This window comes from Silene latifolia, chromosome 2 (assembly GCF_048544455.1).
Source record: "Silene latifolia isolate original U9 population chromosome 2, ASM4854445v1, whole genome shotgun sequence".
Taxonomy (NCBI): Eukaryota; Viridiplantae; Streptophyta; class Magnoliopsida; order Caryophyllales; family Caryophyllaceae; genus Silene; species Silene latifolia.
This window is the reverse complement of record NC_133527.1, coordinates 108,000,387-108,022,107: the sequence shown is the minus strand read 5'-3', so window position 1 is coordinate 108,022,107 and position 21,721 is coordinate 108,000,387.

Sequence of the window (21,721 nt, the reverse complement as noted above, 5' to 3'; positions counted from 1 at the left end):
CAGTTATATTTAATATCAACAAGATGAGTGTGTCATAGTGGTAATAGTGAGGGTACACATACCAAGAGGTCATGGGTTCGATCCTCACTAGATGACAATTCAACACATTTTATATATTTTTGGAAAGACCAAAAATAAGGAGAATATACTCCTTATTTCGGTCAGTTAGACCGAAATTAGGAAAGATTTATTCTTTCCTAATTGACTCCAAATTTCGGTCAGTATAAGAAAGAAAGGGAGAGAATTATTCTACCCAAATTCTTTTTCTTGACCTAGCCTCCTCTCTCATCAGAAAAAACACAAAAACAACTAAATTTTACAGAAAATTTTAGATCGATTCTAGCACAATCAATAGGGCAAATCTCATATCGTCTTGGGTGCAACTGATAGGCGAATATCAATTTTGATATTGTTCTTAGGCCATTTTGCTAGAACCGAAGGTTAATTCTGAATCCCTTATACTTTGTTTATGTATTTTGTTTATGACTTTTGATCATCACTGTTAAATTTGTTATAATCCTTCAGTATTAAGGGAAGTATACAGATTATTTCCCACAGTTGGTAGGGACTTGTTCAAAAACCTTGGATTGGTGATTGTGATGGGGTTTTTGTGATGGAGATTGTAAGAGGATGATAAGATGTGGTTGTGATATTAATAAGATAATGGAATAGAGATGGTAGGGGGCGTTTATATCGAAGCGAAGTGCTGGGACGAGCGGGTCATGGGCTGGGTTCGAGCGTCCAGAGAAAGAACCCTACATCTTTTTGTTCTGACCCGGGCGTCTTGGAGTCGATCCGAACGAGTTATAATTTTGGTCGGGCGTCCTGAGGAAGAACGACGCAGATTCTCATCCAGTGAAATCCTTTACCTTGAGTTAAAGCCCAGGTTGAGCGTCCTGGTGACTGTCCGGGCGACTCAAGAGTTGAGCCGGGCGTCATGGCCATGACTCGGGCAGATTTTAGTTCAGCAAGCTTTTCTTCATTTCTTCCAGGTATGGGCCGAGGGGCTTGCTCTCGGGACGGGCGTCCTGGCCTATAATCGTGGATTTTGAAGGCTTTAAGTCAAGCCATCCCCTTGTACCCTTTCGTGAATACTCCTTATCTTTCCTTTTCCTGAAAAATGGCTCAAAGAGTAGATAAGAACTCTCCCTCACATCTCTTAAGTAGGTATTAAAAGAAATATGTACAATGCAACAATTATGGTATAATGTAAAAATCGGAAAGGATATATTACAAGCGGTGGTTTGAGATAGAACTCCCCCAAACTAAGTTGAGATAGTGAATTTTGTTGTCCATAGAGGTTAATGCTCTCCAAAGTTGGTCAAATGCTTGTGAATGGTCCTCAAGTAAGCATGAATAAGTCTTGAACCATTGCAAAATAGAGTAGGGCCAATCCATGAGGGACCTCCCTTTGAACTCTTTCCCCTTCTCCTTTGCTTTGTCATGATGGTCTTCCTGGCTCTTATAACTGGCAAACTTGAGATTCTCGTCATAAGGGATTTTCCGATCACTCCTATTTCTTCCAAAGTTGATGACGCAAATGCTTGAACTAATCAATCCTCCAATGATAGAAGGTGAACTTTCATGGCATTGATGATGGGGTGTCTTAGGAGTTGGGATAGTGGGTGCCAAATTTCCATATGTAGGCTCCTTCTTAGCTTTGTCTTTGAGCTTCTCCACTAAGTAACTCTTGTATGACGATTTGACTTTCGTGAGAAGGTCCATAATGTCATCTCTAACTATCATGAGCTCCATAGTGGGTGCGAAAATGTTCTCATGAAGGTATTCCTCCTCTTCATCGAAGCAATCTTCAAACTTCTCAAGGATGGGTTCCTTGATCTCACAACTCCATTTATCATTTGAGCCTATCTTTCCCTCATCATTTTCTTCCATAGATGCGTCATCATCGCTTTCTCCATTCGAATCATAAATAGGAGCTTTACTTCTCCTCAATAACTCTTCATCCACCATCTCAATGTTCACATCAAAAGTCGCACCCTCATACTCACAAAGGCTAAGAGTATTTGGCTTACTCAACCTCATGTCTTCTTCATCAAATACCACACTTTCATACTCACAAGAGCTCAAGGAGATTGGCTCTTCCCACTTCACATCTTCTTCATCAAAGGTCATTACCTCAAATTCGTATTCATGGTCAATGCTTAAGGATTTGTGATAAGTGGTTGCTTGGGTTGCCTTGATTTGGGCAATTAGAATTGCCAACTCCTCACCAAGGGTAACAATGCTTTGAAGAACATTGTTTTTATTTTGGCTCTCTTCTAGCATTTGTGTGAAGAAGTTTTGTTGGTCTCCCATCATTTTGAGAACCACATCTTGAATGTCAAAGTTGGGCTCATCTTTTTGTTGTGAATGGGTGTGAAAGTGGTCATATTGTGGCATTTGGAATTGGTTGTAAAGTGAGTATTGGGAGGGGGGTTGTTGTGGATATTGGATGTGGTGATTTTGGCGGGGAAATTTAGGGTAGTAGTTAGGATTTTCATTGTATGATTTGTAAGGTAGGTTTGTGTTGACTTGCTCCTCAAACTCCCCATACCCATTGTAGTCATACTCAAAATATCCACTACATACTTCATGTACCAAGTCTTGGGTCATCATCATAGCCAAGATAAAGATACAACTGCAAACATGGAAACTACAATAAAACGGTAAAAACGACCTTGAGGAACAAGTTCCTCAAGGTTAAAGCACAATTAAAAATAGACAAACAAGAAAGAACTTAATCACAAAACACCGTCCCAGGAAACGGCGCCATTTTGATGAGCGTGTTGTTGTATGCTCTCATACACATTTATAATCTCAACAAACAACTAGATAGTGGTTAAGTCGAGGTCGATCTACGCGATGGTGTGCTTTGGGTTCTAAGTCTATCTATCTCAATTTATGCTAGTGTCACAATTGTTGGTGTTTGAAGTTGATGAGTCTAAACTAATGAAAGCAATAAAGTAAAAAAAAAGCAATAAATTAAAAGAGAGAAATATAATGAAGAGAGAGAAAATGATGAGAGAGAAAAGCTCTGAAATTCTAACCTAAAATTTCGTGAGGATGACGGCAGTTAAGGTAACTCAAAATCGTTTTTCGCCATTAATAAGTCCTTCTAAAACTACAACAACTATTAAACATTCAATAATACGTCCTTCTACTCAAAATACTACTCAAAACAAGCCTAAAGATGCTAACTTTCAGGGCCCTTCATCTATGGATACTGGTAAAACGAGGTCTGTTAGTGAGATTAATGGAATTCTGATACTGAATCTTAGTGAAGGTGATCCTGAGCAGCTCAATGATGGGTGGATGGCGAAGCAGCATGGAAAGTGTGTTCCAGTCATGGAAACTATCTCAGAGGAGGAAGATTTCTCAGATTTACTGCAATTCACACATGAAGATATTAAACAAGAGGTAGCCTTTTGGAATAACTCTGTTTTTTGCTATATTTTGGGTGCTAACCCTCTTACTGAGATTATTGAGAATTTTGTGTATCGTATTTGGGAGCAGTTTGGGATTGATAGAGTCTCCTTTCTAGACAATGGGATTTTCCTTGTAAGATTTACTAAGTTTGAGGATAGGGAAGCTCTATTACATTCTGGATATTACATGTTTGATAATAAACCCGTGGTTATCCGTCCCTGGGTTCCTGAGACTGAGCTGATTAAGGAAAAAGTTGATATTGTTCCAGTCTGGGCGAAATTATCTGGTATACCCCTAAAATTTTGGGGGGCTTGTTTGCCTAAGATAGCTGGTCTGGTGGGGAACTTTATTCGTATGGATGATGCTACTACTGATAAGATTCGCTTAAATTATGCAAGGGTTATGGTTGAGGTGCCTTTTAATCAAAAGCTGAATGATAAGATTAGGTTTCTGGATGAGTCTGGGCAGATGATTACGGTTGGCGTGGAGTATGAATGGAACCCTATTTCATGTACTAGTTGTAATGGGATAGGGCATGATATGACTCAGTGTAGGAAACCTAAACCCAAGAGATCAAAAGTGTAGCAACCTAAGCCTAAGCCTAAACAAATTTAGAGGCCTGTTCAGAAATCTCACCCTGCTGATACTGCTGAGCCCCCTCCTGTTCTTACTCCTGATGTGTTCCCTCCATTATCTTTGGTGCGGTCCACCCCTACAGTGAAAGCTACACCAGCAAAGCAAATTATGTGGCTTAGTAGGCAGGAGAATATGGTGGGTGTAAGGCTCTCTGGCAAGTTCAGTCAGTATACTTTCCTGGATGCATTGAATAGTTCTGCTACGCCTAGGGTAAGGGTAGAGAACAGTGGTAAGGACCTCCTAATCAAGTTAATCATGCATATTATTGGTTTCTGGAATGTCAGGGGTCTCAATGACCTGAATAAACAGAAGATTGTTAAGTGGTTCTTGCATAATAATGGAGTAGGATTATTTGGTTTATTAGAAACAAAACTTAAGCCTAGCAATTTATTGAATAAGACAACTACACACTACTACAGATACAGGCTATAACAACGGTTAAAAACCGTTGTTATATAAAAAAGCGGACGTTGTTAAAGCGTCCGTTGTAAAAGGTTTTAACAACGGTTGGTTTTCTTAAGGAACTCGTTGTTAAAACAATTAACAACGGTTTTAAGTATAAAAACCCGTTGTGGAAAGTGTGACTCAATTTTGGTGGGAAAGTTATAACAATGGTTGTAATATAAAAAACCGTTGTTATAACTAAAGACAACGGGTTGTTTCTCAATAACCATTGTTGTTTGTTTTTAAAAAATAAAAAAAAATTAAATTAAATATTACTAGATGCATGCATAATAACGGCCCGTTATAATTCCGATGCATGCATTATTACTGTCATCCCTGTGCATACGAATGGACAATATGGAATGAGAAGGGTTATAATAAGATTTGAAGCAGCAGAGAGAGATATGATGATGATTATGGCACAACTTTCTAAACATATATTAATTAAAAAACAACTCAAACCACACATTACTTAGTATAAATACATGCATCATCTCAACCACCATTCCATTATCTCACTATCTCCAAACCCTAACTGCTAAAACAAACTCCAAACCCTAATTAATCTTTCAAACAAACTCCAAACTTCATCAACAAAATGAATGATATCATCCTTAAGACTCTTACTATGATCGAGAACAACAACAGTTTCATCCTCCGGTTGCTCCACATTGAGGACAGTTTCAGGAGCTACCTTGTGGATGCTCGATCCGCACTCAAGGACACCAAAAAAGATGGCTTGACAGAGCGGCGATTGTTGCAATTTGTATGACGATATAGCAATCACGAACGGAACCTCCAAATAGCTAAGGAGGAGAGGACGGATATCATAGAAGAGAATAAGACTCTCTATGAAAATATAAGAATTGCATTTTTATTAATGTAATTCTTTTTTTAATTTATGTATTTATATATATATATATATATATATATATATATATATATATATATATATATATATATATATATATATATATATATATATATATTAAGTTTATCATGCATTCCTCTCTATCATCTTGCTTCTTCTTTGTTTTATTTTATTTAATTTGTTTTACTAGCTAATTACTTTTAGTAAAATTCGCGCCATACGTTCTACAACGTCTATTGTGATTTTCGTGAATAAGCGTTGTTAAAGAGGCATTGTAGTTGTCTGGATTTGTAGTAGTGACAATTTGTGATTGATGGAGTATTTCTACCAACTGCAGTTGGCATAAACGGGGGAGGATCTGGTTACTATGGAATCCTACCTGTTTTGATGTGTAGTTTCTGAATTATGATTCACAATATATCCATATATGGTACATTCTAAAATGGATAATAAGAGGTTCTTATTTACTATGATTTATGCTTTTAATGACCTGAAGGAGAGAACTGTTCTATAGAATTTTTTGAAAGAGATGGCTTCTACTTGTACTACGCCTTGGCTTTGGGTAGGAGACTTTAACACTGTCTTGTCTCCCATTGAAAGGTTAGGGGGTAATACTACAGATGCTTAAATGGAACATTTCCAGGAATGTGTTTCTTTGTGTGAAATGGAGGATATCAAGGCTACTGGGGCATTGTTTACTTGGTCTAACAAACAGGCACCTACTGAGAGAGTTTATAGTAGATTGGTTAGGGCAATGGGGAATCCTGAGTGGTTGAGCCAATATGGAGATTATGTGGCCCATTTCCATCCTAAGGGTATGTTTGATCATTGCCCCTGCACAATTGTTGACAGGAGAGTTGAGTTTGGTGGAAAAAAATCTTTTAAGTATTTTAATATGTGGGGAAATTCTGAGCATTTTATAACCAGTGTTGATGGTGTGTGGAAACAGACATATAAAGGGACTAAGATGTTCAATGTGGTGAAGAAACTGAAAGCTCTCAAACCAGTTCTTAAGAATCTGAATAAAACTTGTTTCTCAGATATTGAAAATAGCACTAGCATTGCTGGTACTGTGCTTCAACAAATTCAAAAGGAGTTAATTGAGCATCCTGGGGATTTGGATCTGATTCAGCAGGAGTATGACTTGGCTAATGAGCTAAAGGAACTTATTGTGGCCAGGGATAGTTTCCTCACTCAAAAAGCCAAAATTCAATGGTCACTTGAAGGGGATCTCAATACTTCCTACTTTCATCAAGCTATCAAGAAGAGAGTGATGTTGAACAAGGTAATGCAGATTGAGGATAAGAATGGCAAATTTTGTACTACTGGTGATGCAATTCAACAGGCTTTTTTGGATTATTATCAATAATTGTTAGGCTCCCATACTGATACAATGAAGGTGCAGAATCATGTAGTCACTAGGGGACCTTGCTGTACTGATGCACACTGGCAGATTTTAGACACTCCAATCACTGTTGATGAAGTAAAGAATGACATCTTTAGTATACCTAAGGACAAGTCACCAGGTCCTGATGGTTATACCAGTCAGTTTTATAGAGATGCTTGGGCTATTGTGGGAGATGAGGTGTGTGATTGTAACACCACCTCATACCAAGGTACCTTAACAAGGACTACCCTACCATGAAAGGTTGTTACCATCTCGGTTTCCCGAGGTTAGTATATCAAAGTTACCAATTCGAAACAACCTTTATTAAAGTATAAAGAGTTAGCGATCACACGTTTCCAAGACCAAACCAAAGTATAACTGTGAAACGTCTAATAATTATAAAGAATGCAAACTAAGTCTCTTGACGGCGGAAGCTAGACTCGAGTGATGACTCCCCATGACTGTCCCATAGCTAAACATCTGCATTACCTGTCACAATCTGCTCACCATCCCCGAATGGATCACCGCAAGTTTTATAAAATAACAACGAGGTCAGTTCTGCATAATCAAAATAAGACAAGTGCACAACAATGTAATCGGCTGATCATCCTCCACAGTAACTGACTACACACCGAAGTGTGTAGCCCTGCCGGATTACCCATCGCAACAGGTAATCCACTCCGCCGGTGGCGGACCGCAGCCCATCCCCACCTTGTCCAGCTCATCAACGAGCGACTATCAATCCCTGTCCCTTAATGTGCACATCCCCTCCCGTGACGGGTTCTACGGAGGGTGAACTAGGGTGTGAAGCCACTCCCGCAAGTGACTTCACTACAATCACACACACCACAGCATCACAGCTGTCACAACACCACAACCGTCACAACACAACCACATCACCACCGTCACCACAACACCCATACTTCGATGATCAGCAGATAACAACAATTACAATACAAACACAATCTTAAATCAATTAACAGTAACTGAGTAGGGAAACTCTACCTTTTCGCAATCCGCTATGCTGCAATCAATCATACAATATGCATAACAAATACCACATCGTCACCAACAACAATTATAATCAACAATCCCCAAATTAACCCAAAACAATAATTAGGGCAAAACCCTAAAGACAATCTATTAACTGATTACAAGGCATATGAGACTTACCATAGAGGAAACGAAGGAATGAATGTACTTGCTAAACACCACACACACTTTAGGGAGAGATTTAGAGAGAATTAGAGCGTTGTAGAAGTGTTTAGGTTTTGTAAAATGTAATTAGAAACTGCTCAACATATTTTATATCGCCCTAATCATCTCTAAATCAAACCGCGGAAATAACACTCGACGAACCGGATACTCGGTCGACTATAGAGTATACTTGGCCGAGTATCCTCTACTCGGTCGAGTATTCTACATACTCGGCCGAGTGTTCCTGGGCAGTAGCCAAACAGGATACACGACACACTCTACTCGACCGAGTAGGCCATACTCGGCCGAGTACCAGCTTAGGAAAACCGTAGTATTACAGTCTTTCCTCCTTAAAAAGAACTTCGTCCCCGAAGTTCCAACCTAACCTATAAAACATGGACACCTAACACTAACTCCACCAACCACGCTCCCTTCCACAACATGACTCACGATATCGTCCCAACTACAACATAGTCTCTCAATACTATCTCCATAGTACTATCGAATAACCATAACATAAGTGTTACCAACTCTGTCTTACTTCCATAACGCTCACTAGCACCCTTAATTACCAAGACAATCCACCGGACAAGATCAACCATTAAAACGGAATGTTACATTCTACCACCCTTAAAACAAACTTCGTCCTCGAAGTTTACTCACACACATAAACATCATCACACAATCCGTTAACACTATCGAAATTTACTCACACTCCTAAACATCATACTACTATGAGCACTGCCATTACCTATAATAAAATCAACCACAACACGAATCCATCCTTTACTCTACACCAACACTCAAACTTCCGATTGTACTATAACATGTACAACCATCAAACTCTCTTTTCCCTTTCTACTCCTCTTAAGATAAATGTTACGTCCTCGTAACTCACTAATACTAGGTCCTTTGCTATACCTCCCATAAACCTCATTACCACCGCATGTCAATGATAACCCACTATAACCTCAAGACCTACAACCATTCCTATATCCAGAGCTCTCTTTCTCTAACAGTTCTCGTGCCTCTAATTCTTCTGTACTCACATAACATATATCATAAAATCCTCAGTATAACCACCACTCCATCTCTTCCACATTACCGCAAAACAACCTACTCCTATATACTTACACACTCATCTTCACGATCTTACCTCACAATCCACAATTGTTACACGTACTCACATTAGCTTCTCAAGTTCATCTCTTTTATTACCACAAAACTCACCCTTAACTTGACATGATACTAAGTCCCAAAACTCCGTACTCACTGTCCCAAGAAAAGGTGCTAAACCACATGTAGTTCCAGTTCAATACCACACATGCTCCACAATTCTCTTGCCACAACTATGACCACCAATGCTTCATCTAAACAAGATCAAAAGTACTCCAACAACCTCTCACAACTGTGTCCCATTAACAAATTATTACTATACCATGACAATAACAGAACCATACCCAACTCTCTTTCATATCATACTCTATAAAACCAACAAAACCATACCCATACCGACACTGGTAAGATACATCAGGAAACAAAACAACGGTTTATATGCCCCGACCGACACTGACAGGAAATAGCAGTAAACAAACAACAATCTATGACAACACGAAAATACTCGTATCACAACACGAATTACCGTGCCCAGATCGCCACTCGAGGCTCAACAACCATATCGATAGCCATCACAACTTTTACAATCTCATAACACTGACTCAGCACAACTTCCTTGACCACAAGACTTTCTTAAAACTGCTCTACCAGATCACAACGCAGCATATTATACGGGATCACAAATACCAACCTTATGAATATTATCCATACTATGACTCTTGAGGCCGGAACCTCACACCATTACTTACAGATATCATACATACACATATAAGTATAACATATGACGCGGAACACCCATATAACGACTCGTAACTATCACGCCACACCATTACTCGTGAGGCCAGGACCTCACACAAAGTTTTACACACCTCATGGACCCATAATCGAATCTAACTAGCCAATCTTGATTACGTAAGTTACCACTTGATAATGAATACCTCTCATCCGAATTTAACTCAGGTGCCCTACATAACATATCCTCTCATACACACAATTATCACCACCCGGCGAACGTAGCCATATCATCAGTACCCAGCTTCTAGCGAACACCTCGTATATCCACCTCTTATACTCCCTCACAACCATACATACTGATCAGTCTCCACAAAATCAACCCCATTAGAACAACTAACTTCCCTACTGTAACATCGTCCTCAACCGCTAGTGACAATACTATGACACCAACATCCTTCATGCGACTACTCTCTTACTATCACTTCTTAATATAACAATACGTTTCCTCGCTTTGGTTATCATCCCAAATAATAAACATCAAATCCATCAACAAAATCTACCTCATCATTATTTCCAATCTATCCTTTATTGCGTCGTAACCTAACCCTCTACCAAAATCTCACATCACATCAACACTCTGCCAGCTTCTTACTACCTTAATACCTCAAAACCGACGGCTAACATGTCGTCCTAAATTCCTATATCACTATTAGCTCACATCCTCACATAATGCTATTTTGCCTATTCCATGATTCCTTTTGTCCATGTCCAATAACTTTGTTCAATGTTCTCCCAATTTACCTCCACCTAGTAATACCACTTAATAATTTATCTTCTATCTTCTTCTACCTAACTCCTTAATAATCTGATTACCTTCTTGTTACTCCATAGCTCAAATTCCATTAATTCATATCGATATCTTCTCTTTCTTCCTTATCACTGATCCTCTCTCATCATACTACTCACTCACACTTGTCACCATCAAGTCCCCACAACTAACGGTTAACCTTTAATTAGATGTATCTCTCTTTCGTGTCCCTAGAAAACCAACAATTCACCTCATACCACTAATTGCCCAAAGAATTTTACATTAGACTCACCTCTTGATAATCTAAATTCCCAAACTGGGTCACTATCTACAAAACCACGTCGCGACATAACTTCATCTAAGTTTAATATACCCCTCGTCTCCATCCCTCTAAAGCAGCCTTTCATTACATACATCCTTAAGCAACACAATGCTAACCGTCTCCCTCTATAAGTCCTTACACATCCCAATATGCCACTATTTGTATCCCTCATCTCAATCGTTCATTCTCACGTTTCTTTAAACTTACATCACTTTTGCCCATATATACTTACTTTTATATTACTCAACTCACGACTATATCACTCACCATATCTCACAAAACATGCTCTTTACCTCGATTACCTCATAATTCTTTCCTTTCCTTTTTTCCACTATCTATCACAACCACATTAACACCTATCTTCCTTATCCAACATATGTCCCTCATAAGTTGGCATTCTCCATATCATAACATCCGGTAACTTACGTATCAAGACCGTCACATATATAAAAGAGTGCGTTAAGACTCAAGACATAAGTGTGAACATACCCCACGACTCAAAACAAATGTAAGAATATAGCCACCGACTCAAAATTAAGGTAAAAACATAGCCACCGACTCAAAATGGCCGCCCACTGATGTACTCGGTCGGGTAAATGGTATACTAGGCCGAGTACAGGGTACTCGGTCGAGTAATGAGACTACTCGGCCGAGATAACGACTCCAAAAGCTAAACAGAATTATCACAGAGAGATTACTCGGCCAAATATGGAATACTCGGTCGAGTATAAAAGATACTCGGCCGAGTAGGGACTACTCGGTCGAGTATCGGCGCAGTTCTCAGCACCGTCCAATTTTTGTAAAACAGTCATATCTCAGTCGTTACTTGGTCATTTTGGATGTGTGACCTATCGTTAGAATCGTAAGAAGACAAGCTATCACCTCCAATTGTAATTACAATAATATCATTTTTAGAACTCAACTTATGACAGTTTTAAGACAGCCCTTCCATAATCGGTTTTCATACAAATCAAATTTTCTAAACCAAAACGATTTGAACATGCATAAGGCAACAACAACAACTCAATACTTCATGAAACCAATACATAATTGAACTCTTATCATACCCACATGAAAATTAAATACGACATTCGTATCCTACACATGCTTTTCTATCAAAATATACACGTGCACAACTCCCCTTTTTAAAAGCCACGTATTAAACATATAACATGCTCAACATACTTCAAACTCAAGATCTATCATATACAATTTTCACAATTCACCTTTCATATACTACCATGTTCTAACACTGTCACCATTTCATCCAACCACTTCACAAGGCTCAAGTTACAAGTATTAGACACACACGACTCAAACATACAACATTGACCAAGACTTCCCCATGTGACCGGTTAAAGATCGTAAGGGCCTTAGTGCGACTTCGGGACGTCTCCCAAGTCTTTGCGGTAGCTCCAAACAATTCTCCCCGGGTTCATTTTATTTAGACTCCCTAAGTTCATTGGATTGATTAGTTTTAGGTGCCAGAATCTTCGGCTCTGATACCCCTTTGTAACACCCCCTCATACCAAGGTACCTTACCAAGGACTACCCTAGCATGAAAGGCTGTTACCATCTCGGTTTCCTGAGGTTAGTGTATCAAAGTTACCAATTTCAAACAACCTTTATTAAAGTATAAAGAGTTAGCGATCACACGTTTCCAAGACCAAACCAAAGTATAACTGTGAAATGTCTAATAATTATAAAGAATGCAAACTAAGTCTCTTGACGGCGGAAGCTAGACTCGAGTGATGACTCCCCATGACTGTCCCATAGCTAAACATCTGCATTACCTGTCACAATCTGCTCACCATCCCCGAATGGATCACCGCAGGTTTTATGAAACAACAACGGGGTAAGTTCTGCATAATCAAAATAAGACAAGTGCACAACAATGTAACCGGCTGATCATACTCCACAGTAACTGACTACACAGCGAAGTGTGTAGCCCTGCCGGATTACCCATCGCAACAGGTAATCCACTCCGCCGGTGGCGGACCGCAGCCCATCCCCACCAAGTCCAGCTCATCAACGAGCGACTATCAATCCCTGTCCCTTAATGTGCACATCCCCTCCCGTGACGGGTTCCACGGAGGGCGAACTAGGGTGTGAAGCCACTCCCGCAAGTGACTCCACCACAATCACACACACCACAGCATCACAGCTGTCACAACACCACAACCGTCACAACACAACCACATCACCACCGTCACCACAACACCCATACTCCGATGATCAGAAGATAACAACAATTACAATACAAACACAATCTTAAATAAATTAACAGTAACTGAGTAGGGAAACCCTACCTTTTTGCAATCCGCTATGCTGCAATCAATCATACAATATGTATAACAAATACCACATCGTCACCTACAACAATTATAATCAACAATCCCCAAATTAACCCAAAACAATAATTAGGGCAAAACCCTAAAGACAATCTATTAACTGATTACAAGGCATAAGAGACTTACCAACGAGGAAACGAAGGAACGAATGTACTTGCTAAAGACCACACACACTTTAGGGAGAGATTTATAGAGAACTAGAGCGTCGTAGAAGTGTTTAGGTTTTGTAAAATGTAATTAGAAACTGCTCAACATATTTTATATCGCCCTAATCATCTCTAAATCAAACCGCGGAAATAACACTCGACAAACCGGATATTCGGTCTAGTATAGAGTATACACGGCCGAGTATCCTCTACTCGGTCAAGTATTCCACATACTTGCCCGAGTGTTCCTGGGCAGTAGCCAAACAGGATACATGACAAACTCTACTCGACCGAGTAGGCCTACTCGACCGAGTACCAGCTTAGGAAAACCGTAGTATTACAGTGATGCATTGAGCAATTTTTTTGATACTGGCAAATTATTAACTCAGATTAATGCTACAACTAATACACTCATCCCTAAGATGGACAGGCCTACCAGTGTTAAGCATTTTCGTCCAATTTCTTGCTGCAATGTCCTGTACAAAGTTATTTCTAAGATAATGTGCACTAGGTTGGCTGATGTGCTACCAGATATTATTAGTAAGAACCAAGGAGCCTTTATTCAAGGTAGAAGTATTCTGGAGAATATTTTGATTTGTCAAGACTTGGTAAGGCTATATAATAGAAGTATGGTTTCCCCTAGATGCTTATTCAAATTAGATCTTCAAAAAGCCTATGATTCAATTGAATGGCAATTTGTGGAACAAATGTTGGTTGCCTTGAATTTTCCTAACAAATTTAAGCATTGGGTCATATGCTGTATTTCTTCTCCTACCTACTCCTTAAGTTTAAAGGGTGCTCAATTTGGATACTTTAAGGGTAAGAGGGGACTTAGGCAAGGTGACCCTATTTCTCCTCTCCTCTTCTGTGTTTGTATGGAATACTTATCAAGGATTTTGGACTATGCAACTTGTAGATGGTTCTTTAGATACCATCCTTTATGTAAAGGTTTGAAGCTAACCCACCTCCTCTTTGCTGATGATCTTCTTATGTTCTGTAAGGGTGATGTGAGATCTATTATGTTACTCCTTAGGGCTTTGTCTACATTTTCTGCTTCTTCTGGGTTGAGGGTTAATGCATCAAAAATTGAAGTTGTTTTCAATGGTGTAGCTGCTAATTTCAAATTGGATATTATTCAAGTCTCAGGTTTCCAGGAAGGATCTTTGCCTTTCAAATATCTGGGCATTCCAGTGCATGCAGTACGCTTAACAAGAACAGACTGCAAGATTTTAATTGAGAAAATAGTTTGCAGAATCAGAGGAATTGGAGCTAGAAAGTTAAGCTACGCTGGCAGACCGGTTCTTATTAATTCTTTTTTTAACACGCTGCATAATTACTGGGCTTCAATCTTTCTGATTCCTAAAGGAGTTATAAGTAGGATTGAAATGATTTGCAGGAACTTCTTATGGACTAGAGATGCTGAATATCATAGAGTTCCTCTTGTTGCATGGCAGAAAGTATGTTGCAGCAAGAAGGAAGGTGGATTAGGTGTTAAAGATGCTAGGGTGTGGAACATTGCAACTGTGGGTAAGCTTGTTAATTAGATCTATATAAAAGCTGATCGTCAATGGGTGCTCATGATATATCATGTTTATATGAAAGGGGCAGACTGGCAAAGTTATCAACCTCCTTCAGATTCAAATTGGAACTGGAGGAATATCTGTAAAGTTAGGACATTGTTAGCTGCTGGTTTTCAAGGCACTCAGTGGCTAGCAAATCCTAATGGATATACTATTGCTTCTGGAAATCAGTGGATGCAGGGTACACACCCCCTTGTCCACTGGTTCAAGGATGTTTGAGATGGCTGGGCTATTCCCAAGCATTCACTCATAGGTTGGCTTATCAAACATGAAGGTTTGAACACAAGAGATAAATTGTATTCCTTAGGCCTGTGTGATACTAACAAGTGTGTTCTTTATGAGAGGGAGGAAGAAGAGCATGGGCATCTGTTTGGGAGCTGTGAATATAGTTCCAGGGTTGTTGCTCTGTTGGAGGACTGGTTACATGTTACATTGCGTACTGCTATTGGTACATCCAAGATGCAAAAGAAAGTTTATAGGCTGAACAGACTGGCATGTTGGTATGCAGTCTGGATGGAGAGAAACAAGTGTCGTATTGATCTTAAACTGAGAAGACCTATTCATATTGCAGAAGAGATCAAATCTTTAGTGAAGTCAAGATTGCAGAAAGTCATCACACGTCCTATTCTAATAGGAGATAGAGCTTGGCTTGAAAGTTTGGAAATTAGGATTTGATATTATTTTTACTTTTCCTTAGAATTGTTGCCAAAAAGTGGACTATATGATGTAATATCTTTTGTTTGTTCATTAATCAAAGCTCACATTTTACCAAAAAAAAAAGCAATAAATTAAAGGATGTAAACAACAGATTAAAAATACTAGGGTGTCGTGGGATCATAGCTAGGGGAATCATGGTGGTGATCATACAAACATGTTTACATAGATGCAAGTAATTATTGTTATAGTGGAATCGAGTTAGTTTATGCCTTAAGATTCATAGGAAGATTTGGGTCCCAGAGCCGAGTCGGTCAAGACTGTACAAAACCTACAAGCCGACTTACTTTCTTCCTATTCACTTCTATGCATGGTCTAACAAGACTCGAGTTAGTTTATATCTTACAAATCTTGTTGAATAGATAAGAGATATATAAATGCAAGGTTTCATAGTCTAGCATTTTATCAAACATAACATGTGCATAGGTTGACACTTACAACAAGCAAGCAATCTCATGAGAACATATTAGACTAAGTATGAATCTACCCCTATGTCATAGTTTCCCTAATCCCCCATTAGCCTTAGCTAGAAGACTACTCACTCATGATCATGGAAAACATGCTAACAAGGGTGTCAATCATATTAACAAGTCTAAACATAATGAATGAGTAAAACAATAAACAATAAAAAATAGAGTAAAGAGATTATACCAATATTAAGATGAACAAATGGAAAGGAAAGAATAATAGAAGAAAACTTGATTGATTGATGAAGAGTTGTCAATTCTCCAATAATAACCCAATAATCTTCAATTACCCAATAATAAATCTTGAACAATAATTAAGGAAAGATTAATGTGTAATTTGTGAAAAGATTGAGATTAATCTATTCTAATCTACTCCTAATGAAAGCCTTGCCTCTCCTAAGAGGGCTTTTGCCTACTCTAAGAGGTCTTAATCCTTTAGTTATTACAAAAGAGGGATTTATAGTAATATAAGGATTAGGTTAACTAAGGGCTTAAATGACGATTAGGCCCTTTTTAGAATGAGATTAGAGCCTTGTAAGTCTCACGAGGAGCCCCACGTCTTGTGCAGAGAGAGACGCTCGTCCTATGCTCAGGACGCTCGGATTGGTCACTGAGACGCCCGGACTGGGCATGAGACGCTCGGATTGGCTGCTGAGTCGCCCGGATTGGGCTTGAGCTGCTCGGATTGTGAGCCAGCATGGTTTCTCCTTCTTTGACTACTTCTAGATCCATGAGGATCGTTGAGGGGTCGTGGGGATCCTTAGTCATTGCCCAATTACTTGTTTTATTGACTTAGGCCTTTAGTATTAGTCTCCTCTTTGGTGCTTGGTCGTTATATGCTATCAATTTAGCTCATCTTCACTCCATCTACTCAAGTTAGTGATCTTCTCCTACAAAGGACACCAAACCTCATAGAATATGCATAGAAGGAGGCTAAAGACAAGAAAAAAAACCCTAATACATACTAAAAAGCATAGGAACTAGGCTAATTAGGGGACTAAATATGCGTAAATAGGAGTCACATCAACTTCTCGAGTCAACAACCGACACGTATTTTAGACCTGCCGATTGAAAATACGAGCCTTACAAATTGTTTGGTACCGTCATCGTGCATTAAATCACTTGACTTACCATCACTAAAGCAAAGCAACACTCCATAATTTACAAAAAGGGTTTTAAATTGAGTTTTTCGACTCACAAGTTTTTACACTTTTGTCGATTTCTCGTCAAGCAACCTAGCATGTAAGTATGAAGGTGTAATTAATCCTCTTCTTTCATGTTCTTTTTATCTGTTTTCATGACTTTAACATGATAAAACATGCATAATGTGATCCAAAATACAAATTGATCAAGCCAAAACCGAGTTTCGACTAGAGACAGAGACTGGTAGTCACCACTACCAACCAACCTCGCACCTCTTTAGGCATCCCGGGTCAGAACTCAAACGTGTTTGAGTTCGTCTTTCCTCCATTTCATTTCTTATTTGCAATCGGTTTTTACCATTCAAATATTTCAAATCATTTTTATGATGAGCATTTTTAACCATGAATTATATTCACCCTTGGCTCTTCATGCCATGACGGTTTAACCCGTGACTCGGTGATAATATTTGGTTAATTATATTTTAAAGGCTGTTTTAAAGCCCTTTTATTCATTTGTTTACATTTGCAAAAACCATATTAGTCATACACGGATAATCATCCTTGGTTCTACATACCATGTCGGTTTATCCCAGTACGATGATAAACTTTGACTAATTACAAAGCAATGAACTTAATATAATTTGTTTATATCAAGCATTGTTACACCTTTTTTACGAAACTATTCATGTCAAGATTGCAAATCCGAACCCGAGACCAAATATTATCAAGACAATGATAATTATTCCGAGTCATGTTCTTCATATTAGCATAATAACCGTCTTAACAACCTTTTCAACAAAAGCAGGTTTTAACACCCTTTTACAAACGATTTCACAAACATTTTTAACAACCAGAAAACCCCCCCTTTGGGTCATCACCTAGCTCATGCCTAAACGGCCTCTCTGAACTCCAGTTTTCAAACCTGGATAGACCCCCTTGCATCGCCAACAGGCGCGCTGTTGGAGTATATGTCCTCAACAATAGTGCGAACACATTATTAAATGTAACACCCCCATATACAGAGGAGCCTTAACCAGGCCTTCCTTAGCATATAAGGACGTTACCATCTCGGTTGCCCGAGGATAGTAATAATCAAATGCCGATAAAAGAACTATTACGTTACTTTACAAGTGATTTATCCAACTAAAAATATAAAAGATACAACTCAAAGATTACTCGCTATAACTATTAATTCTCGTGGAGACTCATCCCTGTCCGGACTCCAGCTAGCAACCACATCAACACCTGCTAAGATAGACTGCTCACCATAAGGGATCACGGCAAACACATAAACAAATAAGACAACCACACAAGGTCAGTACTGAGATAAGACACACCAAAGTTACCAACAACTATCAAAACAATACAAGACAATCGGTCATAATCAGGCACTCCACTCCATCTCCGTCACCGACTGTCCACTAGACCAGCCCTGCCAGTGGGGGACCGCAGCCGTTCCCACCTAAGCCCCGCTCATCATACCGAGTGATAACCCTGTCCCATTAATGTGCACATCTCCTTCCGTGGCGGGTTCCACGAAGGGCGAAACTAGGGCGTGAAGCCACTCCCGCAAGTGACTCCACTCAGCCGAGAACGCATCTCGAGAACCACAGACAAACAATCACAATCACAATATCAACAACCGTAATCACAACACAACAACAACGATACAACGATCGACACACTAGACTATCTACAGAAACTGAGTAGGCGAACCTACCTTTAAGCAACCGCAACCAATCCATGCCGACACATGCCATAATCAGCAACCAAGCAAAGCCTATAAGGACAATACGACCATCCATTACTACCAAGCAAACCCTAAAAGCAATGATGGGAATAGTGATGATGATTATGACATACCTATAAGGAGAAACCCGGCAAAAGACCGCTACCCGACTCAAGCTACGCTCTCCTAAGGCACAAGGACCTTCAGAGGGGCTTCCATGGAGGTTTTGTGGTGAAAGGAAGGGAAAGAGGCGACTGATGGATGGGAAGAATGAGGCAAAAATGATTTGCGCATTTAACAAAACGCGATTAAAAACCCTCGCTGAAAACTCGATACTCGATCGAGTACCCAACACACTCGATCGAGTGGCCCCCTACTCGATCGAGTAACCTAGCTACTCGATCGAGTAGCCTCTACTCTACCGAGTACCACTCATATCGCGCAACCCAAGACGGTTTTGGCACGCAATTCTAAGACTACTCCCGCTCCCAAGGTCAGTAAACGCTGGTCAAAGGGTCTCTAAAAGGGCGGGTATTACAGTCTTCCCCCCTTAAAATAACTTCGTCCCCGAAGTTCAACTCACCTATCTCCCGCTCAAGACACGGAAACAACACGACCTCATCAGTCTTCCCGCTCAAACCATTATCCCTAGAAATACCATCCCCCATGTCATCATCATCACCATCTAACGCTCTAATCGTAACGACTCTTACTACTATCATACACACATTATCACCGTCAACCGTTACTCTATATATATACCTCTACTCTTACTAACTATTGTCTACAAAACATTAATCTCGCAGTACGAATCAGTACAAACAACGATCTCCCATCATATGGTAACAATTATCAACCCGAAACATATCTCATAACAACTCCATGATGCACAACTACACCACCATGTTACTCCACAACGCAATTCTATTACAACACATTGTACCACAACTAACTTTTTACGACCGTCCTTTAAAACATACTATCATTTTCACTTCAACGCATGAATTACTCAACAAACTAAGGTAACCAATTACACTTCATACAAGTAAAGTGACCAAGGTACTAGAAAATTTTGCAATTAAACAACAAAACATTATAGGTAAACAAAACATAAGTTCAAAATCAGCCTTTTTATTTCGCGACATTACTCTTCCCCTCTAAAAAGGAACTTCGTCCCCGAAGTTCACCGTCGAAGATTACAAGACACCTTACCAATTACTTGCAGCATTACATTAAATAAAAGCCATATTATTTGTTATGGATATTACTCACTAACTAAGTATTCGTTTAAATTAGAAATCATATACAAACCACCGGAATAACTGGCCGCCGTTGGTAAAGTACGTTAACATCGTATGTCCAAATGTATGAAAAGGTGGAACTTCAACGGATAGATAGAAATATGGCATATGTAAAAATTAAAACAATAAGAAATCGTCATCACTTCACTACTTGGTACAAATATGCATATAGAATCGAAGCTTGGCTTCCAACATATGGGATTAACGGTTCAAAGGTGTGACTATATACTAATAACCATGTTAAACATCAAACGTGCAATTATAAAACAATTACACACTTTTAATTTTCGAAAACCTCCTGTAACAGTGCTACTCGATCGAGTATGTAGCGGTACTCGATCGAGTAACATGCTACTCGATCGAGTGTCTTGGCTACTCGATCGAGTAGCCCACAGATCTGAATACTTTTTATCCCTCTTTCCTGCAGCTACTCGATAGAGTACTGGGTACTCTGTCGAGTACCTACAGGCTAAGGTGCCTTATAAAACTCGTCATAACCCACATACGTAAACATAGCTGTCATATAACTTGAGTCGGGATGATTTCCCGACTCCCAAAACGATCCTGCAACAAAGTTAAGTAATAAATCTGGCCTTATGGCCAACAATACAAATCCATAACCAAACGTCAACGTAAACAACTACCGAGATCTAACAACACTACCAACCACTACTACCAACGATCATGAACAAGGATAGAAACAAGGAGTATCACTCCTCCTGCTGCTGCTGCTGCTGATCGACCATCACCTCATCATCGCCGCCACCTCCCGAAGTACCCGCTCCCGATGCCCCAATCTCCGCATCTCCTCCTGCTCCAGCTCCCGGACTCACGTACCATGGAGCCAAGACACCGTAGGCAAAGGACTGAGGTGTCCCCCACGTCGACTGATCCACCCCATAGGAGTGAAAAACCCCACTGTAGTCCCCAACTCCACTCCACCAAACCAGGTGCGGTCCCTCGGTCCCTATCCCCTGTGCGTACGCCATCTCGTGCATGTTCCGGAGTGTCAAAGTGGATGACACTCTCTCCGCCAAGTAGCTGGATCGCGTCTCCGGGGTGTCGAGGTAAAGGTAGCACGGAAAAGGCTGCTGCTGCTGTGGTGCTACCGGCCGTGGCCTATTCTCTGAGGTCCTCTCCCTCACTCGACGGGGTCCTCTCCCCAACCTAGGTCTCTCCACTGCCACGACCAACGCATTCTCTCCCTTCTTCGGCTCTGGCATCACCTCGAGAATGGTGTCGTCGATGAGGTAGGTCTGCAGATGGCGGGGTCTATCATCATCCTCCTCCTCCTCATCACCGGAGTCCACCGTCACTACCGTCGGCTCTAAGGGCTCCGTGGGTGGGAG